Source organism: Rana temporaria, chromosome 2 (assembly GCF_905171775.1).
Source record: "Rana temporaria chromosome 2, aRanTem1.1, whole genome shotgun sequence".
In the NCBI taxonomy this organism is placed as follows: domain Eukaryota; kingdom Metazoa; phylum Chordata; class Amphibia; order Anura; family Ranidae; genus Rana; species Rana temporaria.
This window is the reverse complement of record NC_053490.1, coordinates 149,791,407-149,808,090: the sequence shown is the minus strand read 5'-3', so window position 1 is coordinate 149,808,090 and position 16,684 is coordinate 149,791,407. Positions and strand designations below refer to the sequence as shown.

Here is a 16,684-nt window from a genome sequence, read left to right as displayed (position 1 = left end):
AACCCTTTTCTTTTCGATTTTCCACTTCTTCTTCTAAATGTTACTTTTTATTTTCAAATCTTTTGTTCTCCAATCTCACCATATCCAATTTACATACTTATGGGCTTGAACACAACGACCTGTAATTGAGGTGACATCCAGCAAACCACAGGTTATCAGAGAGGTGGTCCTGTTTTTCAATACAGAATAAGTATTTTTCCTCTACCAAACTGCATTTTCTTGGGACTGGAGTCACCAATACTCCCTGTACCATGCAGAGCTGGTGGAACCCACTTATAAATGCCCCTTTAAACTTGCACTTTAAATGATTGTGAAGGGGCTTGAATCTGTACATCTATCTTATATTAGAAATGAACTGCCTGGATTTGTATTAGCAGCACTTGCAACTTTGCAAATGTTTCATATTGAAAAAATTCAGTTCATAGCACTGGATCAATAGATAAACGAGACCCACCCAAAAAAAAAAAGCCTATTGCTGCTACAAAGTAGAGAAACTGGTGAGGCCTGTTCAGAGAGGGCCTCACCCAGCCCCCATTATGAACACATGCAACCTGGATAGCAACAGCAAAATATAAGACAAAAATTAGAAATATGAAACCACCTTTGTACGACAGAGAACACTTGTCTGGCGATATCGGCAGAAGAGCAGTTTATGTAGGTTCGGATATATTATATATATATATATATATATATTTTTTTTTTATTATTAATTAATTCATGGAGATTTGGCTTCTGGTTCCCTTAGAAATATTCTAACAATACATACAATTTTAGACAATCCCATAGTACTTTCCTCAATGACTTATTAACAAAGTGCACCTGCTTCTTGTATGGCCAATTTCAAATAGCTTGTTTGAACTGCAAAGCATCATTAGTTTTGTGGTTTTGAAGCTGAACTTTGGGGGGGGGGGGGGGGGGAATTTAAGCACACAATCAGAAAAATACCAGTTTCAAAGCGATCATATGATAATCTGATCGTTATTACACAGCTTTCGAGAGCCAATCACGACAGTTAGCCCAAAATTTTTTGAAGGGACAAATACGAACATTTCTCCAATACGTTGCCAGATCATATGATTTTAGTTTAATCGGGGTGATTTTTGTCCGAAAATACAATACATTACTTCCAAATTTGTATTCTGTCTGTCACTAGGGATGAGCCAGACACAAGTCGGAATCTGCCTAAGCTAGCCTTCCGGGAAGCTGTCAAATCCAACATCATAGGCAACAGCGGCATTCCCCATCCTGCAACTGTGACCTATGACTGCCTGATGGCATGGACAGCTTCTCGGCAGGATACCCAACAAATGCACATCAATGCCTTCCATGCAAATTAAAGTGGTTGTAAACACTTACAGACCACTTTGACCTACAGGTAAGCCTAGATTAAGGCTTACCTGTAGGTTCAAGAAATATCTCCTTAACCTACACGGTTAAGGAGATATTTCCAAGAAAGACAGCACCAATGTCTACGGCGCATGCGCCATAGACAACGGCGCAGGTGCACTGAGCGTGCCGCTACCAACGCCATCATGCCATCGCTGCTCAAAAAGACCAATTAAAGCGTAAAAACATAGGTGACGCCAGATAATGTGACACCCTAAACCAGGGGTGCCCAACCTTTTGAAGAGCGAGGGCCACTAATGCGACTTGGTAACCAGTCGCGGGCCACAATGAGCAGAGCAGGCGGATGACAGGTCCATGTCCGCTCTGCATATGCAGAGCGGACATGGCCCACTCTACTCTACGGGTCCTCCGATTTGATACGCCCAAATGGAAGGCCGAGTACTCACGATCAAACATGTCCGATGAAACCGGTCCGCGGACCGTTTTCATCGGACATGTCTGCCCGGGGACTGCCCGGGGACTTCTGCTCGATGGCCGTACACACCATCGAACAGAGGTCCGCGCGTAAACAATACGCGGGGCGTGTCCGCGGTGTTGCCGCGTCGATGACGCGGTGTCGCCGCGACAATGACACGGCGACGTGGGCGGCCTGCCTTTAAAAGGCTTCCACGCATGCGTCAAAGTCATTCGACGCATGCGAGGGATGGCGGGCGGCAGGACATGTACGGTAGGTCTGTACAGACGATCGGACATGTCCGGGCGGACAGGTTTCCAGCGGACTGTTTTAAAGCAAGTCCAGGAAACAGTTGACCGATGGAAACCTGTCCGATCCGCCCGAAAATGGTCCGCTCGGGCCTACACACGGCCAAACATGTCTGCTGAAACTGGTCCTCGGACCAGTTTCAGCAGACATGTTTGGTCGTGAGTATGGGGCCGAAGAGGAATGATCCATTTGGGGAATGATCCATGATCTGGGCTTGCCAATCCGCCATCCCCGAGAAGGAGGTCGCGGCCCACATCAGAGGGCTCCGCGGGCCACATGTGGCCCCCGGCCACTGGTTGGGCACGCCTGTACTAAACGATACAAAAATCTGGGATGCAATGTACATTAATCCTCATGGTGTAACCAATATCCTCGACATATTACCTGGACATTTCCGCTTTTTCAGGAGGAGTGTTTTTGGATAACGTCCTAAAGAAAACTAAGTAGAGTGCTATACACAATAAACAGTAACACTGGAGGTGTAGTGGTGGGATATTACATGCGCTTACAAATGAGGATTGGCATCTGCAAAAGGCCTCCTGATGAAGCAGAATTGTCTGAGAAACATGTAGAGCATATTGGTCACATCATGAGGATTAATTTACATTATACCCCAGGTTTTTGTACAGTTTAGGGTGTTATATTATCTACCATCACCTACACTATATTACCAAAAGTATTGTGACACCTGCCTTTACATGAACTTTTATGGCATCCCAGTCTTAGTCCATAGGGTTCAATATTGAGTTGGCCCACCCTTTGCCGCTATAACAGCTTCAACTCTTCTGGGAAATCTGTCCACAAGGTTTAGGAGTGTGTCTATGGGAAGGTTTGACCATTCTTCCAGAAGCACGTTTGTGAGCTCAGACACTGATGTGGACAAGAAGGCCTGGCGCGCATCCTCTGCTCGAGTTCATCCCGAAGGTGTTCTAATCGGGTGGAGGTCAGGACTCTGCAAACCGATTTTAGGGTGCCATTAACTTTACATTGACACCCGCAGTAGTTTGTGGAGAGCAGTCTGAACTGCCTGCAAGTCAGATGTGATGCGGGAACCTTCACAGAAATCGTGCTGGTTCCCGCATTACACCAGTGTGAACCGAGACTAAATCTCAATTTCTCTTAAGCCAGCCATAGACGGTTCAATCCATGTATGGGCAGGCTGATTGTTGCATCCTAAAAATCCTACAATGCTTAGTTGTACCCAAGTTAATAAATGTACACAAATACATAGACCTTTCAGTATATCAGTTAAAATGTACAGCATCTGCTATATAGTACTGATTGAAAACATGAGCGGTGTACTAAAAAGGAACCATCATTTTTAAACCTTCACAGCAAAGGTGACAAGTGGAATAGTTAATGGTATCTATGTGCAACATGCACACTTGTCACTACATATACTGTATGTACACACACGCTGTATACACTTGTGTGTTGCTGCAACTTGTTTACCATTAAATACTAATTTCCACACTTGTTTGAATAGTTTGTTGCATTTACATGCTGTAGATTTCCTCCAGTCTCTTTCAGCTACTGAATTCCTCAACAACAGTGGACCATATCTGCACAATGTGTGTTGGTAGAGTTGCTTGTGATCGCAGGTGCACAACTGGGAGACAGTTGTCACTTTATGACAGAAAGTCATAGCAGGATTACCAGGTATTATATTGGTAAAAGCTGAATATTTAAAAATATGGAAATGCATTAACATGTTACATGAGGTTTTGCTGATGTGGTTAAGATTTGATGGGTTTTGAATTTATTTTATAATAAAACTGTCACCGTTTCCTACCTTGCGCTAGTTAGTTCCATATTAAAGTGGTAATAAAGGCAAAAGATTTTTTACGTTAATGCATCAGCCCTCGATCACACCAATGCGATTTGTCATACCATTTCACAGTAAAAAAATCCTATTTTCGGCAACGGAAGCAAATGGTTGCGACTCAAGTCGCAGCGACTTTGAAAAAGGTTCCTGCGCCTACTTTTCTGCGTTTTTTTAGAGACTTGCATTGACTTCTGTTAAAATAAAGTCACTAGCCGCAATGAAGTTGGAGATTCAAATCGCACTGATCCGCAGCTTTGAAATGGCGATGAAGTAATGCAAATTCAAAGCCGCACTGGTGTGAACCAGGGCTTAAGGTGTATATAAAATAAACAAACACTTTCAAAAACTGCTCCCCCAGCCCCCATTAAACAATCAACTGAGTCTGGTCTTGATCCAGCACTGTGCCAGTCTGCAGCTGCTCTTCCCCCCTTTTTTCTTTGCACAGAAGACTCCTGTGAGAAGGGAGCGGGGCCAAGCAGCCCTGTGTGTATGTCAATAGATGCACATGGCCCAGCGTTGATTCGCTCCGGCACGAGTGCCCCCATAGCAAGCGGCTTGCTATGGGCACACTCAGAGGAGGGGCCAACATCGCAGGCGCGGGACACCAGAAGAGGAATCCTGGGGCTGCTCTGTGCAAAACCACTGCACAGAGCAGGTAAGTATAACCCGATTTTTATTTTCAGAAAAAAAAAGTGCTTTACAACTGCTTTAATTATTCCACTCTTTCAACTTGTTGAACCTTACATTATACCCTTCAAATAAGCACTTTGCCTACCCAGAGTTTATTTAGATTTAAAGTGAGAGATGGATGTATGAATAGTTGTTCCATGTCTATGGTGACTAGGGTTAAAAATGGTCTACTGGCGAATAATGTAAGATCCTCGGCTCCAAAAGGTTGTCAACCTAATGTTCCATGACGTTATCTCACATACCTTTCCATGCCAAATAAAAAGTAATAGCAAGGATTTTTTGATCATGTAATGCTTTGCATGCTTGTCTATCATTCTCAAATTCTGCATGTTCTTCCTAAGAAAAAAAACGCACTTTATGAAATCTTTGTGTTTTTATATGCTTTTCGTGCATTTTTCATGCGCTCCCATTGAAGTCTATTGAGGGAAAAGAGGCACCTGTACCTATTTCCAAATGCGTTGCACAGGTGGAATCAGGCCCCATAGACAATAGGACTGGCACTGTCACACGGTGGCCAAAGCCTGACAGATCACACAGGCGGTAATGGGGACTAAAAGCAAACTCTTTGGCAGTAGGTAGGAAGTAGGCGTTTGTATACAGTCACGTTGGCGTAAGAACAATACCACATTATAATCTAGCGATAGATGGGTTGTGACGGGGGCGCTGGGCAGAGGTATCTTCTAATCTAGCAATAGATGGGGTGTGACTGGGGCGCTGAGCAGAGGTATCTTCTAATCTAGCGATAGATGGGTTGTGACGGGGGCGCTGGGCAGAGGTATCTTCTAATCTAGCAATAGATGGGATGTGACGGGGGCGCTGGGCAGAGGTATCTTCTAATCTAGCGATAGATGGGGTTATGACTGGGGCGCTGAGCAGAGGTATCTTCTAATCTAGCGATAGATGGGGTGTGACGGGGGCGCTGGGCAGAGGTATCATCTAATCTAGCGATAGATGGGTTGTGACGGGGGCGCTGGGCAGAGGTATCTTCTAATGTAGCAATAGATGGGGTGTGACGGGGGCGCTGGGCAGAGGTATCTTCTAATCTAGCAATAGATGGGGTGTGACGGGGGCGCTGGGCAGAGGTATCTTCTAATCTAGCAATAGATGGGGGTATCACAGGGGCACTGAGCAGAGGTATCTTCCAATATAGCGACATATGGGGTGTCACAGGGGTGCTGGGCAGAGGTATCTTCTAATATAGCGATAGATGGGGTGTCACAGGGGTGCTGGGCAGAAAAATCTTCTAATATAGTAATATAGCAATAGATGGGGTGTCACGGGGGCGCTGGGCAGAGGTATCTTCTAATATAGCGATATATTGGGAATTATGGGGGTGCTGGGCAGAGGTATCTTCTAATATAGCGATATATGGGGTGTCACAGGGGCGCTGGGCAGAGGTATCTTTTAATATAGCGATATATGGGGTATTATAGGGGTGCTGGGCAGAGGTATCTTTTAATATATCGATAGATGGGGTATCACGGGGGTGCTGGGCACAGGTATCTTATTTCTGCCTATACTCCTTACAGCAGAAGGCTCCTCCGACTTGCCTAGCACTGAAATACTCTGCCAGTTGCAGAGAACTCCATATCTGATCATAAAATGAATTAACTTGCACAGGCCCTGATCTAAAACAAGCTCCTCTGTTATTCTTTTAGTTCATTAACATCTGACAAACTACAAAATCCATATAACAGAATCCAGTACAAAGTCTGTGTTCCTTAGACATACCATGTAACATTAATGAGTACACAATCCCACCATTTGTAAATAAACAGCTCTCTGCGATACACAAATGCTTGGGGGCCAAAGTTCTATTGGCAAACATGTGCGACTCACCTAAATCACTTATCTAATACGGAGTCACCTGAAATCCTTAGGACAAGGTTAGAGATCACACAACATACAGCTGCATGGAAAAAGTCATGCACACAATTCATACCGTATTAGACATTAGATTACCGATGGCAACAAACATACAGAGATCAGGCCTAGAAACCTGCACCTACCTATAGTGCCACTTACCTTCATAATATTCACCCTGAAGCTGGCTTTGGGCAGACGCTGGAATACATCTCTGTCCCTTATTGCTGTTTTGAGTTTGAAACTGACAGCAATCGCCAGTCTCAGCCCTGGGAGGGCCGGCTGCTATTACTGACCAAGACCTGAAATTCCAGTTCTCTTACATTGCTGCCTGCTTTCCTAGGCAAGTCAGGCCGGCCTACATGGTGTCAGATTGCACAGAGCCAGCATTTGTAGCACCTTGCAAAACAAACAGATCACATACCTGGATGTGCCTCTACCTGTTGACTTCATGCTTAACCATTTCCTCCCTGGTCCCGACACAAAACAAAGCATGGTTTTTTTTTACGTATCATTTTTACTCTATGCTTTCGTTTTTTTTTTTTTTCACTTAAAAAAAAATGCAAAGACAAAGTGATACATGAATAATAATGTGTTCATATATTCAGATCTAAAACACTGTGCAATGATGAAACAAAAGAGTAATGATGCGTACAGGCGGTCGTTTTTTGTGATGAAAAAAAACGACGTTTTTGAAAACGTCATTTAAAATGACCGTGTGTGGGGAAAACGTTGTTTTATGTCTTCTGAAAAACGACAAAAAAAAATTTCGAACATGCTCGAATTTTTTGTGTCGTTTTTCAAAACGTCGTTTTGTGTCAATGAAAATGATAGTGTGTGGGCAAAACGACTTTTAAAACAATTTTTTTAAACACACGCATGCTCAGAAGCAAGTTATGAAGCTAGTTTCAATGGAAAAGAGTGCTGAACGTAACCATCGTTTTGAAAAAACGATGGTGTGTAGGCAACGTCGTTTTTGAAAATGAAGTTTCAAAAACGTTGTTTTATTTCATGATTTAAAACGTTGTTTTTTTTTTTCCATCACAAAAAACGACCGTCTGTACGCGGCATAAAATGTATTGAACTATAATTCTGTCTTTGCACTACCCCCTATGTTGTAACATTCAGGCTTTACAGTGCTGCACAGTGCAACAAATAGAGCTTGCTGATTGGAGGAGAGAGCACAGATATAACTAATCAGTAATGATCAGTAGGATGAGCTCCGGTGTGTTCGCACCGCCCACGTGCAGAGCCCGCCAGGAAGTCGGCACTGCGCTAATCACAGGCAGGGAGACATTTCCCGATCTCTGCAGCCGCACATCGAGAAAATGTCTGCCTGCCTGTGATTAGCGCAGCGCAGTGTCGACTTCCTGGCGGACTCTGCACGTGGGCTGTGCGCACACGCCGGAGCTCATCCTTACAATCAGCATGCTTATTTTAACTATGCAATCTAATGCTGGCCATGCACTATACGAAAAATCGTCCGAACGCATTTTTGAAAAACGAACATTCGACCGTGAGCGCAAATGATAGTGCCATCATGTAATGACCGATAAATGAATATTTTTTTTTTTACATCACCTAGATCAGACAGTTCAGAAAAACAGCCCATTTTAAAAAAACAAACATTTGGCCGGGAGCGCAAATGATAGTGCCATCATGTAATAGCCGATAAATTATTGCGTCACGAGTAGCCGAAAGAAGCCGAACGTCGGTGCGGCTCTATACGGCGCCTGCGCACCGACGCTCGGCTTCTTTCGGCTACTCGTGACGCGATAGATGCGACCGTCGGAAGCCTGTCAGTCAAATAGGAACGCCCAGTCCCGCAGCCCATACCCGGAAGCGGCGGAGAAGATCTCTCTCTAAAACGGTAAGTACTGCTTCGATTTTAAAAAAACTACCCGATTCCCCTAGACAAAATGAGCATCAATCTAATGTTAAAAATTTACTTTTCGGGTGAACCTCCACTTTAACCCTTCAATTTATCGTTGGTCGGCAGAAAGTTTCCAAACTTGTCGCTTGTTTTTTCGGCTCAAAAACGTCCCAACGATTATCGATTTTGTGCCCATTAGCTGTCCGAAAAACGAACAAACTGTCTAAATGATCGAATTTCGGCCGATTTTTCGTATAGTGTATGGCCAGCAAAAGACTTGGCCAAACTGTATTGCTCTGATGGCAGTGTCACTGTCCCCCAATGATCGCCCAATCCTTTTCTCTATCCTGAACCAAACAAATTATTATTATTATACAGGGTTTATATAGAACCAACAGTTTGCGCAGCGCTTTACAACATAGGGACAGACAGTACAGTTACGATACAATTCAATACAGGAGGGATCAGAGGGTCCTGCTCATTAGAGCTTACAAAAAATGGATAAAATGCTGGGAATATCTCCATCCCATATGCTTGGCATTTGTATGGGCGGAGTCTGGGTTCTTTAGGGCTTGTTTATACTACAACGCTGCAGGTTGGCATCTGTTGTGTAGGAGCGGTGTGTTTTGTTGTTACAACACATCGCACTGTTTAATTGTTTTTCTTTTTGAACTTTATTGAAGAGTCACAAAAAGTCACTTCATTCAAGTCTATACACTGCGACTTGCTGCAGTGCACTGACATGCGGTGTAGGGAGGTGCGCTGTGAAAACTTCACTGCAGTATGGAAAGGGCACATAGAAAACATTTGTTTTCAATGTGCCCCCCAAGGTAGGCCAGCATTACTCCAATAGGAGTAAACACCACTCAAGGTGTATGTGCACAAGGCCCATCTATCACGTCCAAAGACAAGGGTGCCCACCCGGCTCACCTCAGAGTAGCAGAAATAAGAAGGAAGTAGATGGCCGCACACTCCTTAAGGACATCGATTTCTTTATTGGGACATATCAAAAAGGTACAAACAGGGCCGCCATCAGAGGGCATGGGCCCCCTGGAGCAGAGAACCCGGGGGGGGGGGGGGGGGGTGCTGCCACCTGAAATTGAGAAGCGGGGGGGGGGGGGGCTCTTTACAAAAAAAAGAAATAAAGACAAATATATAAATAAAGAAAGTAGGGTAGTCATCCGGGGCCCTGGGGACCTCTGGGCCCTTTAATAATAATAAATAAATATATATATATATATATAAAGTTTTTTTTTTTATATATATATATATATAAAAAAAAAGGGGGGGTTGTCATCCGGGCCCTGGGGATCTCCGGACACCTAAAAAAAAAAAATTGTCCCTTTAATAAAAAATAAAATAAAAATATATTAAAAAAAATATATTTTTGTTTTATAAAAAATAAATAATAAAAAGGGACCTCTGGGGGAAAAAAAAAATTGTCCCTTTAATAAAAAATAAAATAAAAATATATAAAAAAAAATTTTTTATAAAAAAAACATAAGGTTTTTTTTTTTTTCTTTAAAGGGGGTTGCCATCCGGGCCCCCTGGGGACCTCCGGGCCCCTTACAGGTGTACTGCCTGTACCCCCCTGATGGCGGCCCTGGGTACAAAATTAAAACATCACAGCGCGAGGAGCACAAAGGAGATCAGATGTTGGCACATTTCACACTTATAGCATAGAAAGAGGAGAATGAGGACTTTATGGCACCACACTCAAAATAAGTGTATAAAGAGATATAGATTTTATTGAAAATTAACAAATGGGTAAAAACAAGAATTGTGTATTCAACATACAGTACAAACCTTGGTTTGAGAGTAACTTGGTTTAAGAGCATTTTTCAAAACCAGCAAGTTTTTTTAATATATTTTAACTTGATATACAAGCGATGTCTTGATATAGTAGCGTCATGTCACAGCTGAGTATAAAAGAGAAGAGAGGAGCCTCCAAGTGTAGCAATATGGTTACATTTATTGAAGGTACAACATTTAGTAACATATTGCTACACTTGGAGGCACTGCTCTTCTCTTTAAGACCCTTTTCATACACACAGCGCTACCGCGTTAGCGGTAAGGCGCCACCAGTTTTAGCTGCACTTTTCGGCTGCTAGCGGGGCGCATTTAACCCCCGCTAGCGGCTGAAGAAAAGGTTAAACGAGACAGAAAAGTGTTGCTACTGAAGCACTTTGCAGGCGATGCTCTAATGGTATCTCTGTAGGCTCTGCTTGAATAGGCAGGGGGATGGGGGAGTCACTGCTCTGACTTATTCTATTATAAACTGTTGTTACTTATTATTACTTTTATTTATTTATTATTATTCTTTGTGTCTACCAAATGCCTTTGCAATTCAAGATATTACCTTGTAAAAGTACGGACATCATCACTGTGCTGTATATAGCCTGTGCAGACAGCAGGGCTGTGGGGGGGGGGGGGGGACGACCCAGCATGCCCCAACTACTACATGGTGCCTTGGGAAAACTACAGGGAGGGGGCAGAGACAAGACCAGTCACCCTGCACACGGAGAGAAAGCAGCAGTGATCAGTCTTTATTACAGGAAGCTCCTATAAAGAGGTCAGGTTTCATGCTAGACTACTACACAAATCTGGAAGAAATACACAAAGCACCCCAAGATTTAAGTAAGAATACACATCCCTTTAGTATTTAGACAATATTTGCTTTGCAACTAAAAGACTGCTTTTAAAGCGGGATTCCACCCACAATTTTATTTTTTTTAAAAAGTCAGCAGCTACTAACAGTGTAGCCGCTGACCTTTAATAAGTCCTAGTCGCCCGCGATGTCGGGTCCCCGACGGCGATCGCTCTGTCCTGGCGCCTCCATCCTTACTAAGGGAAACAGGTAGTGAAGCATTACGGCTTCACTGCCCGTTTCCTACTGCGCATGCGCGACTCGCACAGCGCTTTATGAATGGGCGGCTGCTTCCTGGGATACACACAGTTCCCAGAAAGCAGCATGGCTCATTCACAAGAAGACACAGCGATGTAGGACGAGCGAGAAGATCCACCGCGGTGGAAGAAGAGACAGAAGAGCTACTTCCACATAGCAACCGCCCTTTCAGGTGAGTATAAAAAAAAAGAATCTATTTTTTTTAATTTATTTTAAGATTTTAGCAAAAAAAAAAAAAAAAGACGTGTGGAACTCCACTTTAAGCAAACTAGGTAAGGAATGCCTGAAAAAGCAATAAAGAAGCCAACAATGCCACCTGCTGACACTATATTCATATACAAAATGATGATATATTCCCTTTAAGAAACAATTAAGTAGGATTTGCACTGCCACGGTAATTTCCTCAGTGACCACGTACATAGGGTGGAGCTACAGCAGTGACGTCATCACGCCTGCCAGGGTGTTAGATGTCTAGGAAATATGCTGATATATTTTCTTCTTATGTGAGTAGATGCCTAGCGGTACTAGCGGAGGCTTGTTTTCTACACCTCCACCCTTTAACCTTGTTGGCTGACTGCGTGATTGGAGATGGTCATCCACCCTTCCATCCACTATGAGATTTTCCCCTAAAATGCTGTTAGACCTCCTATCTATATACCGTATATACTCGAGTATAAGCCGACCCAAATATAAGCCGAGGCACCCAATTTTATCACAAAAAACTGGGAAAACGTATTGACTCGAGTATAAGCCTAGGGTATCCATCTGCATGCCTCACTGTGCCCATGACTAGACTGATCTTTAACATGGGAGTCTACGGAAGGGGTTCCTGGCTTTGAAAAATCGGTGCTCCCCAGTCGTAGGTCCCCCAGACAACAAACTTTGCACACTTGTAGAGGAGAAATTGGGCAACATGTGTGCCAAGTGTTAGGTCCAGGGGACCTACGACCAGCCGGTACCGGGTCCCCAAATTCACCAGAGAAATGGCCGTTTAACATGGGAGTCTATGGAAGGGGTGCCCGGGTTTGAAAAATCGGTGCTCCCCGGCTGTAGGTCCCCCGGACAACAAACTTCACACACTTGTAGAGGAAGAGCGGGGCTACATGTGTGCCTAGTTTGCCGGTACCGGGTCCCCAAAGTCCGGGAGATCAGGTGCAAAAAGTTAACTCGAGTACAAGCCGAGGGGGGCATTTTCAGCACAAAAAAAATGTACTGAATAACTTGTCTTATACTCGAGTATATACGGTATTAGATATCCTCTTATATATTGGATGTGTAAACATCTGCTAAGGTGCCTTGATATCCTTCTTGGTGGTGTGCACAGTGGTGAAGATCATGGTTCCCCAGGGACACCTGAGCCGAACGATCTGCGCATGCTCCGTTCCTAAATTTCCCGCCGTGCATTGCGCTAAATGACGTCGCAAGGACGTCATTGTTTTGACGTGGACGTAAATTACGTCCATCTTGATTCACGGACGACTTACGCAAACGAAAAAAAAAAATTCAAATTAAACGCGGGAACGACGGCCATACTTAACATAGCAGGTTTAACTATACGCCACCAAATAGCAGGTTTAACTATACGCCGAAAAAAGCCGACTAGAGAGGACGTAAAAGAATGCGGCGGCCGCTCGTACGTTCGTGGATCGTCGGAAATAGCTAATTTGCATACTCGACGCGGAAAACAACGTGAACGCCACCCAGCGGAGGCCGAAGAATTGCATCTTAGATCCGAAGGCGTACGAAGACGTACGCCTGTTGGACCTAACCCAGATGCCGTCGTATCTTGTTTTGAGGATTCAAAACAAAGATACGACGCGGGAAATTTGAAAGTACGCCGGCGTATCAGTAGATACGCCGGCGTACTCGCTTTGTGAATCTGCCCCTATGTGTTTGGACTTTTCATGAACTGTATGTTTTACCTAAAATAGCGCTTTAATTGACCCAAACTATGCATTTGTAGTGTAGTGAATTCCAAATCCCTCTCCGACCTATGAATGAAGACGATGCCAACACAAGTTTCCGGTGGCTTTAGTGAAGAAATCAGCCATGTTACCAGTGTCTCCTTACACCATACAGCATCCCTTAGATCCTCAGATGACACGTCCTAGTTTTCCGAGTACTGGCTAGCATTGTATTCTTTCTTTTTACATGTCATTCTGAACTATAATTAAAAGAACTAATCAGGTGAGCTGTTATGTATACATTCACAAGTGAGAATGGTGTTACATGGCAGAATGCCCTTGGGATCTCCCCCTCCCAAGTGTAGGGAAGGCTCTATATACAGACAACAGCTACCCACCCCCACATTCTGGATCCAATTCTTCTATATTCTCTTACCAATTATCTTGTAATACTGATGTCAGCATTGGCACCATCAAAAAGAGGCAAGATAAGAAAACCAAAGATTTATTATAGAAAGAGTAAACAAAAAAAATAAGATAGGCTCCATATCAGTAAATCAAATCCAAGAACAGAAATATTTTCAGCATACAAATCTTTAAGGGCCAATTCACACCATAGAAACGCAGTGTTACTGTGTTTCTAAATGCGCATTTTTGATGCGTTACGATGCATTTTTCCCCTCCTTATCTTCACCTTAAATAAGGTTGTGCGTTCCAGTGCGTTTACGTGCATTTCCATGTGTGTCTGATGCATTTTACTGTGTTCCTGTACTGTTCAGTGCAGTAAAAAATAAAGCATGTTCTACTTATTTTTCTGAACCTGGAAGACACTGGAGCTGACCTCACTGGTGTGAACTATGCCATTGGAAACCATATAACCTACTATCCATGCATTTTTCATACAGACAAAAAAAACATGCTGGACTGCATGTGGTGTAAACCGGTGTCCTGACGAGATTGTTCCCCCGTCGGAAAATGCTCGCCTTGTGCAGCGCTCACGCAGTACGGAGAACAACGGAGCCGCTGAAAATGAACAGCTGTGAATCAGCTGTACACGGCGCCTGCACAATGAACACAAAATTGGGCCACACGCTGCCGCACGCCCCCAATACTCGTGCAAGGGGCGTGTGTAAGGCCTCGTACACACGACCGGACAGTCCGCCGGACCGTTTCCATGTCCGGTCGGAGATTTCTGTCTGATGGTTGTACACACCATCAGACAGAAATGAGAGACAATCCGCGCGGACAGACAGCGTGGTGACGTGTCTGCGCCGTCGCCGCGACGATGACGCGGCGACGTGCGCAACGCTGAAAGGTCAATGCTTCCACGCATGCGTCGAAGTCATTCGACGCATGCGAGGGATGGCGGCCGGTCAGACATGTACGGTGAGTCTGTACAGACGACCGAACATGTCCGATGGACAGGATTCCAGCGGGCATGTTTCTTAGCATGCTAAGAAATATTTGTCCGCTCGAAAACGGTCGGGCGGACAAATGTACGCTGGAAACCTGTCCGATCGGCCGTACACACGACCGAACATGTCTGCAATAAAACTATCCCCTATTTTGTAAACACTATAAATTTTGCGCAAACCAATTAAAAAACGCTTATTGCAAATGTTTTACCAAAAATAGGTAGAAGAATACGTATCGGCCTAAAGTGAGGGGAAAAAAAGTTTTTTATATATATTTTTGGGGATATTTATTACAGCAAAAAGTAAAAAATATTGCATTTTTTTAAAATTGTCGCTCTATTTTTGTTTATAGTGCAAAAAATAAATACCGCAGAGGTGATCAAAAACCACCAAAAGAAAGCTCTATTTGTAGGGAAAAAAAGGACGTCAATTTTGTTTGGGAGCCACGTCGCACAATTGTCAGTTAAAGCGACGCAGTGCCGAATCGCAAAAACTAGCCAGGTCCTTTAGCTGCATAATGGTCCGGGTCTTAAGTGGTTAAAGGAACCCTATAGGGTTCCCCCCAGGTCACAAATACTAGTGTCCCCATTGGAAGATTTCCCCTCAGTTTCAACGATAATGGTAAACAGGACAAATACAGAGATGGTGAATCTATCGAACGAGGACACAGACAGCAGTAAAAAAAGTTTTGCCTTTAGTTATACTTTAAGCTTGCCATCACTGTTGGTTCTTTTTCTTCTTTCTTTTTTTTATTCATTCAGCCATTAGGCTGAACAAAAAAAAAAAAAAAAAAATGAACCAATTCCTTCATCCACATAAATGAGGTAGATATAAATAGTATAACACTTTCTTTACACCTATTTTCTGTGTCCTATTGAACCACAATTGCACAATAAAAGTCAAATGTTGGTCACTGTTAAAATTGGTGTCTGCTGGTTTTACCGCTATTTCTGTCTCTTTGACAGAATATAAATTTAAAGAATCGATTTCTGGTGAGCAAAGGTGGCCATAAACAAATTGAAAATATAATGATCAGTGTATGCCCAGCTGTAAATGCCATGACTGCATTAGTTTTCCTTTTTAACATTTACGGTAAAGCCGGCCATACATGGGAGAATCGTGCGAGATTTTCTGTAGCAACATGAAGTGTTGGTCGGCCGAATTTCGAAAATCAATGGTGGCATCATCGGATCACATTTTGAAAAGAAAATGAGTTCGAAATTCGACCGTGTATGGCCTGCTTGAGTATAGAAAATGGCAAGTGATTGTGCCAGAATTTCAGTTTCAATTAAGGAAAAAAAGCCTTGATGCAGCCCAAAATCTATGGAATGATGAGCTGGATTAGATCACATGAATGTTTAGGGTTTAGATATGTTTTAGGTACTTGAGAAAGCTGGCAACTCTGATGCTCTCAAATAAAAGTACTTTGTTTACACAGGTACAGGCTATATTCTGACGTGTTTCGGCTTTATTCTGACGTGTTTCGGCTATGAAGCTTTCATCAGAGTTTTAGGTACTGCTTGAAATCACTGTGATAAAACAGAGAAAGTGGTGTTTCATGTTTTATAAGCCTATTTTTGATTAAAAAAAAAAAAAAAAAAAAGGAGATAAAGCCCCAGAATTGAGTAGCCACAGCAAAGTTCCTGCTTCCCCACAACCTGGAAGTGTGATCTGTTTCCAAGCCGGAAGGTTTTTTCTTTCCAGCACCTCCTGGGTCTGAGGTTCTGCTTTCTTGCAAGGATGAAGAAATGGCTTCCCTTTCCACACAGCCCATGAAGGGCTGTCAGATCGTTTACATTGGCTTGTGACAAGCAGCTCCTATCCTTTATGCTAATAGGTGTATTTTATTATTATCTTGTGTTTAGGATTTGAATACACAAAGGTTGCCTAGCTCCCTGTTCGTATGTTCTAATTATTTCCCTGTTTCTTTCACAAGAATCGCTAAATAACACTGAAAGAGGATCTGCAATTCAGAAATATGGGAAGCTAGGAAGATCCTCATGATTTAAGTTATTAAATTCACATGATTCAAATGTTTATTATTAACTCCTTGCAAACAGTACAGAGCTGAAATACAAAAAGGTCGAGGGATTTGGAAT

General features: G+C 43.3%; 1 protein-coding gene across 4 annotated transcripts in view; it reads right to left on the bottom strand.

Moving 5' to 3' along the window:
* The window catches only part of ELF1 (E74 like ETS transcription factor 1), a 205,609-nt gene that overhangs the window by 75,702 nt on the left and 113,223 nt on the right, over positions 1–16,684 (bottom strand). The window contains exon 1 of one of the 4 annotated variants that reach the window (XM_040341326.1): positions 6,651–6,805. The exons of the other annotated variants lie outside the window; for them this stretch is intronic. The gene's annotated coding sequence lies outside the window, so the exon portion shown is untranslated. Of the gene's footprint in view, positions 1–6,650; positions 6,806–16,684 lie in introns of those variants that run through there. 4 annotated transcript variants of the gene reach the window in all.